Raw genomic sequence first — 9,119 nt, forward strand, 5'->3', positions numbered from 1 at the left:
GCCACACCTCAGCAGTGTTAGCTTGATTTCATCACAACATTTAACATAATCATGCAGGAAGGCACTGTGCTTTAGTTTGAAAGCAAGCACACATTTAATTTTGTTCAAGGAATTCTGTGACATTTATTGAGCAATAGGTAGTATGTTTGGGTGTTGCCTAATCAGAACTGGGAACCTAGACCAGAGAAATGTCATTCTTTAGTTTAATTCAGATTATACCTGGCTTCTGGTTAGGCTAGAAAGTGTGCCTCCAAAAACAATTTTTTTTTTAAGAACAATAAACACCTTTATTACATGAGCTAAAATGGGTGGGGGAAGGATTTATTTGCCTTCCCAGGCCTTGATTTTCCTTGCCTAGAACTCCAGCTCCTTGCCCTCTAGCCCATTGCCATGTGCTCAGCCACATTGGCCTGGTCTTGAAGTGATGCATACAAGAAGCCAAGAAGCTTGCCCTGCTGGAACTGCCCCTCTAGAAAACTGCTGATTTTGGCATTCTTTTTCCTTTCATCATATTTCTTATGTATTTTCTTTGATGGGTTTTTATTTAAAATCTCTCCCTCCTGAGGACTCAGCTTGGCCTCCTCCTTGCGGCCTGGGGACAGTACATAGTGTGACTTGTACTACTGTCTGTATGGTGTGCTGTCAATGGGCATGAGGCAGTTCTTTACTGGGATCTTGGAGTGAACCAGTTCCTTGTTGGATGGATTGTAGACAAGATGAATAATCCTTGTTTTGCATGTTCAACACTCGGAGCCCCAGGAGAAGTTCCTCGTGTCCAGCCTCAAGGCACGGTACTTCTTGTTGCCTCCCCCAACACGGGCTGTGTGTATTCAGCGCAGAGTAATCTTAATGTTGGCAGCAGGACGTCCCAGCTCATGTTTTCACTTCTTGTGGAAGGGCTTTCTCTTGCCCTCTGTCTTGTGGTGTGCACTTGGGCCAGTTGTCCTGAGAGATGCCCACAGCTTGGTGCCGACTGGAAAGAGAGTGCCAAAATCTTTTTTCTTTTTTCTTTTTTTTAAACACCTACAGCTCTGGTCTTCCTAGGTGGTCTCCCATCCAAGTACTAACCAGGCCCTATCCTGCTTAGCTTCTGAGATCAGACGAGAGCGGGCATGTTCAGGGTGGCATGGCCATACACAGCCAAAACCTTTTTAATAAGAAAACACTTGAATAAAAATATATGTTCTAACATCTTTTTTTGAGCCCAATAATAAGACCATGGACTATTTCCAAATTATTAAGTAAAAAGTAGCAAATTTTCTAGAAATGATTTTATTTTAAGGGGAAAAAAGTAGCATTGAAACCAGATGTTGCTTTTCTATAATGCATCCAACCACCAGCATCTTACACGCAACAAAATTTGGCAGGAGAGTGACCCCTTTCTTCCACCCAGATGACAATTTCCAAGTGTTGGCATGTGCTGAAAACAAAATTGCTAAAGGGAAACCTAGTTCCTAAAAGTTCATATCTGACATTATTCAAGCTTATGCTGGATCAAAAGGATACATGGTAGGAAAAGGCATGCAGTCATACCTGTCGTAGATTTTTGCTTTTGGAAATATTAAAAGTTGAAGTCTTTGCCTGGTTCAATACTAGGGTGAGGATTAGGTTAAGGTAAGGGAAGAGCTCACTTCTGGCAGCAAAATTCACAGGGGTGCCAAAAACCTTAGTAATCGAAATAATAATAATCAAGATATTTTAATGAAAAAATTTTAAAAAGCAAAATAAACTTGCGATGAGCAAATATCAAATTTTTAAATAAAGACAGGCTATTGTTGTTACTGTTACCATATTGTATCTTTGCGTGATGGGAATAGCCATTTCCATTCAGTCCCAACTTCCTGGCCCCTAGGTCTTCAAATAACCCACCAGGCAGGTTTATGAGCATTGACAATATGTGGGGACAGGTTGGGCATATAATATGGGGCTTTATAGATTGTCATGTCTTTTGATTATAGAGCTTCTATTAATTTTTCTTCCTTAGTTCAAAAGATTTTGAAGGATATTTTGATGAGTGTATATAGAAGTGCACATTTTTCCTTTGTTTTGGGCTCTACAGGGCACTGTTTAGGATGTCCAAGAATCTGTTGTTCATGCTGGATGAGCCATCACTGCAGGAGCTCCAAACTCTTGGGAGACTTAAAATTGATGGTTCCTTCTCTGAGACCAATTGGCTAAACACATGATTGCTCCCCCTTAATTACCATGCCCCAAATGCACTTATTTTTGCAAAATTGGAAATCTTTGAGTTTGTCTGTTTAGAGATGCATTAACACCATCTGACCTAGATTGGAAATCCCCTGATCCCCATCTCCCCAACCCTTCCCTTCAAAAATTAGTTCTCTCTTTTTTCTCTCCTGTTTTAATCCTTTTTCTCATTTACAATTTTCCATCTGTCTGTTTATTTCACAGTGGTCTCCCTTGCTTGGCTGCAGGCTCTATGAGAGCAGGGAGTATGTCTGGCTGTCTCATCACTCTGCCCCCAGCACCTAGCACAGTGTCTACATGTTGTAGAGGGTTCATACAGATTTTTAGATAGTTAAATGAACTCAGAAGTGGTTTATTCGCATTGTTCAATTCTAAATAAATGTTATTCTGAATAAATGTTATTGGTAATAATGCTACAGGATTTTTTTTTTTTTTAATCAAGAATGCCTTCAAATGTCAATGGATTAAGTCTTTCTTTTTCTTTTTTCTTAGCTAGGTCTTGATTAAGCAATATTTCTGAAACCTGATAACTACTGTTACAGTTTAAGAAACATTTTGCAATATCTGGAAGGGTAGTAATACAAAGGCAGTTTGAGTTAGTGGAAAGAGCATTGGATTGAAAGTCAGGAGGCCTGGATGTGAAGTGTATCTCTAACAAAAAATGGGATGCTTTTGGTGGCATGGGCTAGTTTTCCCCTGAACAGTTGAGTAGGCCTCATTCTCTTGTAGGTGCTTAGCTATGGGCAAATCCCCAAAGTCCAAAGTCATTTTGATTTTTTAGGTCTGCTCTGCCACCAGCAAAATCTGACCATTAACCCTTACAGCAGAGGCTTCTTGAGAGCTCACCCCATCCATGTCCACTACATAATTGTGCAGCCAGTGAAGACTCCATGTTCAGTGTCTTCCCTAAGTACCTCTTTGGAGATTCTGGATAGTATCAGGGGAATCTAGGAGTTACCTCTTTGAGGAGCCCAGTGAATGTTTAGCCAACTCATGTTATACTTTTGCAATAAAGCATGAGACCAGGAAAGGAGTCCCTACCTTCTAGGCCTATCTTATCAGGTTGGGAGAGGCAGGATGGTGATGGAGAAAGCCCTGGCTTTTGTATTCAAGCAGATTGGGCTCTAATCCCAGGTGGCATTCACTAGCCAGGTAACCTCAGTTCAAAACTGAGAAAGTAGAAAGAGAATAATATTAATATTCTATCGACAAGGACTCTTGGTTGCACATGCCAGACATCTAACTCAGATTAATTTAATGAGTGTAAATAACTTAAATGGCATAAGTGGGACTCAACCAGAGGGGCTTATATAGTTTATTACCTATAAGCCCAGGAAGGGTAGGGTATAGCTGGATTCCAGTGACAACTGGAACTAGAGTCTGCAACATTGTTAGGGCACTTCTTTCTTTTTCTATTCTCTGCTTACTTCTATATGCAAAGATATTAGTTCCTAAGGATGGCTTCTTCCAGTGGTCGAAAACATGACCTCATATTTCATAGCTTCTCCACCAGAAGGAGATTGCCTCTTTTCTTTATGATTTTGTTTGAAAAATCTTCGGAAGGTTCTTATTGGCCGAACTTGGATCACATGCTGAAACTTGGACCAATCAGCTTTGGAAAGGGCAAGTGGTTTACTGTGATTGACAGCCTTCATTAGAAGCACATGTTGGAGTTGGTAGAGGGATATTCCTCAAAAGAAGGGAGCTTGTTTTTTCCAGAAATGGAGAGATGTGAAGCAGACTAAACTATAGATGTTCACCACATGTTTACATTTCAGGGTTGTTTGTGAGGATTAGAGACAGTGTATATAAAGCACCAGTCGTGAAATGATAATGATGATGACAACTATTATCTCAGCATCTCTGGATACCCAGGCTTCACATATGGGACCATTATATCTCATAGACAGAAGCATACTCTTTTCTTTGTTATCCTTTTGACCTTGGAACAATCATCTTAATAGACTTCCATGAAGCCCTTAATCACAGATAAAGAAAGTAAGACCTAAAAAGAGTATGTGACTTGCTCAAGGACATAGAGCTAGTTAGTGGCACGGTGAGGCCTAAACCCAACTGTCAAGGCTTCCAGTCTACTTTACCATTTGTATACCATATGGCAATTAAAAGTACTGGCTCTGAAGATAGCCTACTTGGCTTTAAAGCTCAGCCTCTCATACTGCGTGAACTTGGGCAAGTTCCTTAACCTCTCTGAGCCTCAGAGGGTCCTTTTGCAGAGCTGTTATGAGTATTGAATAAATTAATATGAGAATATTTGCTATAATAATTATTCCAGCCTCAGATATTTCCACTTAGGTCTCCTGCCCTAGAGCTGGTCACCTCCTCCAAGTGTGTCTGGGGACATGCCAGGCATTGCAGTGGGGCCGCAGTGCCTAGCATATAGTAAGGGCTATATATGCATTATCAATTTGTAGTATTATTTCTTACAATGTGATGTCTTATTTAATGCTAAAATCATTGCCTATGCCACATTAAATCATCTCTCGTTCTCCTGTGAGATGCATCTCACTCTTGGGGAAACGTGGGTTTAATGGAACCGGCACAGGCTCTGAAAAGACATCCTCTTTGGCTTAATTGGTGATCCTATAGGTAAAATACTAACTTCTTTAAATCTCAGATTTTTAGATGAGGATGAAGATACCTACCTCCCAGAAAATGCCATAAGATCAAAGAAGTAAAATAGAGAGCATCTACCCAAACATTTGACTTGTAAAAGATCTTCATTAAATATTGGTTTACTTTAAAGCACTCATTCATAGCTGTCCCCTAGGGATTTGTGGATACCTCTGCTGGAATCTGCAAACATGTTGCTCACTATATTATGTTAATTTAAAAATACACATGATTATGTTAAAGCAGTGGTTCAGATTTGACACACATAAAAATTATGTGGAGTTAGGGTAACCAACTCATCTTAGATCGTCCTAGACTTTCTAGTTTTGGCACTGAAAGTCCCTCATCTTCAGATGCTCCTTGGTCCCAGGCGAACCTGGATGCTTGGTCATTGGGAATTGTTCGAACCTAGCTTCCTGGGATCCCTACTCCAGAAATTCTGAGTCAGCATGTGTAGTCTGGAATGCGGCCTGAGATTTTTCATTTCTAACAAAGCTGCCAGGTGCTGCAGCTAGTCTGAGGACCACACCTTGGGTAGCACCACCTTAGACAACTTTATCATACTAATGCCTGTACTTGGTGTTCCATTTCTAAAAGTTGAGAATCACTCAACTTTTAGAACTTCAAAATTGTTTTCACAGCCTTGTAAAGTTGGTGTTATTACTCCATTTTATACACAAGAAACTGAGGCTTGACAGGGGTTCAGTAATTTGCTTAAAATCACAGAGCTGGGAAGTGACTCAAACCCAGGCCTTGACACCAAAATGGATTTTCTCAATCCTGCTTTCTTAAACCACAGACTTCTGGGGTTATCACCTCTCTTAGTCTGGTCTGAGTTCTCTCCAGAGAGGTGCCCTAGTTCCCCAGAGAAATGGGCTTCTGATCGATCATTGCCATAGGTCTGCAGTGAACACAATAGAGACGCAAGTGGAGACTTCAGCTATGCAAATTTTGCTTATATTTATATACCTTTTTTTTAGTAAGAAACAAAGAAATTGCCAACATACTCAACCATAACCTGTCCATATTATATTCAGAGAAGCTCTCCAATCTGTCTTTCCCTTCCCACTCCCTCCCATCCCAGGGCCTTACTTCTCTTGCCTGAAATCCAACCTCTTCTCTCAATCTAGGTTGTCCTTTTTTTTAAAGGGTACCATGTACCTGTCCTTTATAGCACCAATTACAGTGCCGTTATATTTTTTTTCTGTGATTATTTTATGGTTGTCTGTCACCTCTCCCAGACTGCACATGCTGTAGGTTCTGATGAGCTGCTAAGATCTTTCTTCGATATTGAAGGTTACTTTTTGCCTCAGCTGCTATAAATGTGGCCCTCAGCTGCCAGCCCCCTTGGCTTTGCCTCAGCTGAAGAAATCTGCCCCGCCCAAGGCCTCATCCCATTCCAATGATTGATCTACATGGTGGGTATGAAGGCTTGGCCTTCTCACTCACCTGGGGACAGCTCTGAAAGCTCAACCCACTTTAGAACCTCTTGCAGTGCTGGCCCAGAATTCCCTTGAAACTGTTTCATGTTTGATTGCATCCTCTCCTTATTCCTGCTTACTGCCCTTCCTTCCTTGGGTGTTAATCTTAAGTATACTCCCTAATAGAATTTACACATGCTAGTCTCTGCCTCAGAGTCAGCTTCCTGGGGAACAGAACAGTACTACCATACCATCAAGGATTTATATTGTTTTTGCCAATTGTGTGTTATCTCATCTCAGAGGCTATTATAGTCCATGATCTCAGTAATTGTTTGTGGAATGAATGAACGAATCGATGAATAAGTGATAGTAGTATCATTGGTAATTTCTATTTTATGCTCCACCCCCTCTCCTTTCTTCAAAGCGGATATAACTTTTACACAGGAATTTCTTAGATTTCTTTCCAGGGATCTATTTTCTTCCTCCCCAGACCTCTTATTTTTCACTTTCCCGGTCCCCTTTCCTCTTACCTCTTCACTTTCTAAAATCTCTGTCTCGTGGTCCCCCTTAGATGCAGCTGAAGAGAAAGGGGGAAGCCTTGGGAAAGCAAGAGAGATGGTGATGGGAAACAGCTAAAGTAGTTTAGAGGCCAGTTCAGTAGCTGGACCTTTCCCTTCTACCAGGAGCCTGTGTGGGGAGCCCTGTGAGAAACGCAATGCTGAAGAACAGAGGAAATCAATACCTGAGGGCTCTGCTAGTTGCGTGGCTGTCAGAGATAGTTTCTCACTTTGAGAAGAAAAGGACTTTTTAAAACAACAAAGCTCTGGTATAAATAGAAAAAAATGAAAACTTACATTTTGAGTCCACGTGAAAAATGACCTCTTTGTTATTAATTTCTCATCCTTACGTAAAGCACAGGCAGTCAATATTTTCTGCAATCCAGTTTTTAGTTTTGTTTTGTTAGTTTTTGGCTCCTTCTGCCCCTCCTAGAAAAAAAATAGCAGATCAAGTTAGAAGATTGGGTTTGAGACGTAAGCTCTGCTCCTTTAGTAGCTTTAAAGTGTCTCTGAGCTTCAGTCCCTCGTCTGTAAGGTGAATATTTGCTAACCACCTCACAGAATTGGGTATTGAGAAGCTCAAATGAGACAATGGAAGGAACAAGCTTTAAAAATTGCAACAGACTCAGGAGAAATTGTCATTGTCACTATCATCGCCACTTAATTGTCAGTGAAACAGAGCTTGAAAGTTAGGGCTAGTATAACAAAATAGAATGCGCATCAAAGCCAAACAAAAGTTTTAAAAATTTTTTTTCTCAATCATGTTTGACAACACGATTAAAAATCGACTGTTCTTGTAGTAGACTGAGAATACCAAACTTCTATGTAAACCAGCTATTTTTTTCATTTTTTTGTTAATTCATGACAGATTTGGGAAGGCACCTGTTCTCTAGGGCAGGGTTTTAAGTGGATCAGGTAGATGTTTTTTTCACAGCTCAAATAGTACTTTTCCTTGTTTCTCTTCTATTTTGGGCAGCCCTGGTGTTCAGATGCATCTGTGCGCTGAGGATTTACACCATTAGGAATAATCTCCTACCTGCAAGACTGGGTGCACAGGGATCCATGCATGACTCCCTTTGTGTAATGCAATTTTCTGTAGAGTATGGGACTTTCTCCCTCTACAGAAGGCAGACAGATGAAGCTTCTGGAGCAGCCAGCAGAATGTCCCAGGTCTACCCCTTACAATATCTGGGGGCTGCAGAGATCTTTAGTTGTTTTTTAATCAGGTGTGAAGTGCGGTCAGTTTTTTTTTAGCAGAGACTTATAGATCACCTGCAAACATTATAAAATTTAGTCTTCTTCATTTGGTACTCCAGGTCCCTCACAATCAGGCGTGGCCTGGCCTCGTGTCTTGCCATTGCCGGTTTAAATTCCAAACAGCAGCCACTTGTAACAAACTGCGATGTCCTGAACATGCCCTAACCGGGTGCATTGTAAATGCTCTCTGTGCTTTTCTCATCAGGCTAAATTCTTCTCTTACTCTTTCCAGGCCCTGTTCATTATCTCTTTCTTAGGAACAACCTCCCAAACTATCCTTCCTACTCCTCATGCCCTAAGCCCTATCTCCCACTGGGTTAGCTGTCTTTCATCTGAGTTTCCTTATTATCTCGCCACAGCCTTTGACATTATGAATTGTTAATCAACAGTTTACTTGTCTGTGCCCACTTCAGGAACAGGGGCTGTGTGTTGTTCATTGTTCATTTCCAGAGCCTAGTCCAGTGCTTGAGATACAGTAGCATCCATCCCCCACCCCCACCCCCATAATCTACAGGAGGGGGGTTATGTTCCAAGACCCCCAGTGGACACCTGAAACTGCAGATAGTATTGAATCCTATATGTACTATGTTTTTCCATGCACGTTCATACCTTTTTACTTTAAGGAAACACTTTACAGCTTCTCTGGGGCATATCCGAATTACCAGCATCACTTTTCTTCTACTTTGGGGCCATTATTAAGTAAAACAAGGGTTCCGTGAACACGAGCACTACAGTATCATGATCTGATAACAGATCGGCTGGCTAATGGGTGGGGAGTGTATACAGTGTGAACACACTGGACAAAGGGATGATTCATGTCCTGGGCAGGACAGAGCAAGAATGCATGAGATTTCATCACGCTACAGCATGCAATTTAAAACTTATGAATTATTTATTTCTGGAATTTTCCATTTAATATTTTTAGAGCACGGTTGACTGTAAGTAACTGAAACTGCAGAAAGCAAAACCACAGATAAGGGCAGACTGCTTTAGAAGAAGTGTATGATAATTATTAGCTGAATTCGTGAATGAGTAGCCGGTTCAG

The 9,119-nt window shown here is 41.0% G+C and overlaps 1 long non-coding RNA gene and 1 pseudogene across 1 annotated transcript; both read right to left on the minus strand.

Annotated features, from left to right (window-relative positions):
- Nucleotides 1–737: 737 nt before the first annotated feature.
- LOC120607294 (uncharacterized) lies at nt 738–8,908 on the minus strand. Its single transcript, XR_005654121.1, has 3 exons — nt 8,684–8,908; nt 7,115–7,246; nt 738–973 (listed from the first exon to the last, which is right to left on the minus strand). It is a non-coding gene; the product is annotated as an uncharacterized LOC120607294 (long non-coding RNA).
- LOC120607606 (uncharacterized) lies at nt 1,021–1,138 on the minus strand (annotated as a pseudogene).
- Nucleotides 8,909–9,119: the final 211 nt, after the last annotated feature.

This window comes from Pteropus medius, unplaced genomic scaffold (assembly GCF_902729225.1).
Source record: "Pteropus medius unplaced genomic scaffold, Ma_sr-lr_union100, whole genome shotgun sequence".
In the NCBI taxonomy this organism is placed as follows: domain Eukaryota; kingdom Metazoa; phylum Chordata; class Mammalia; order Chiroptera; family Pteropodidae; genus Pteropus; species Pteropus medius.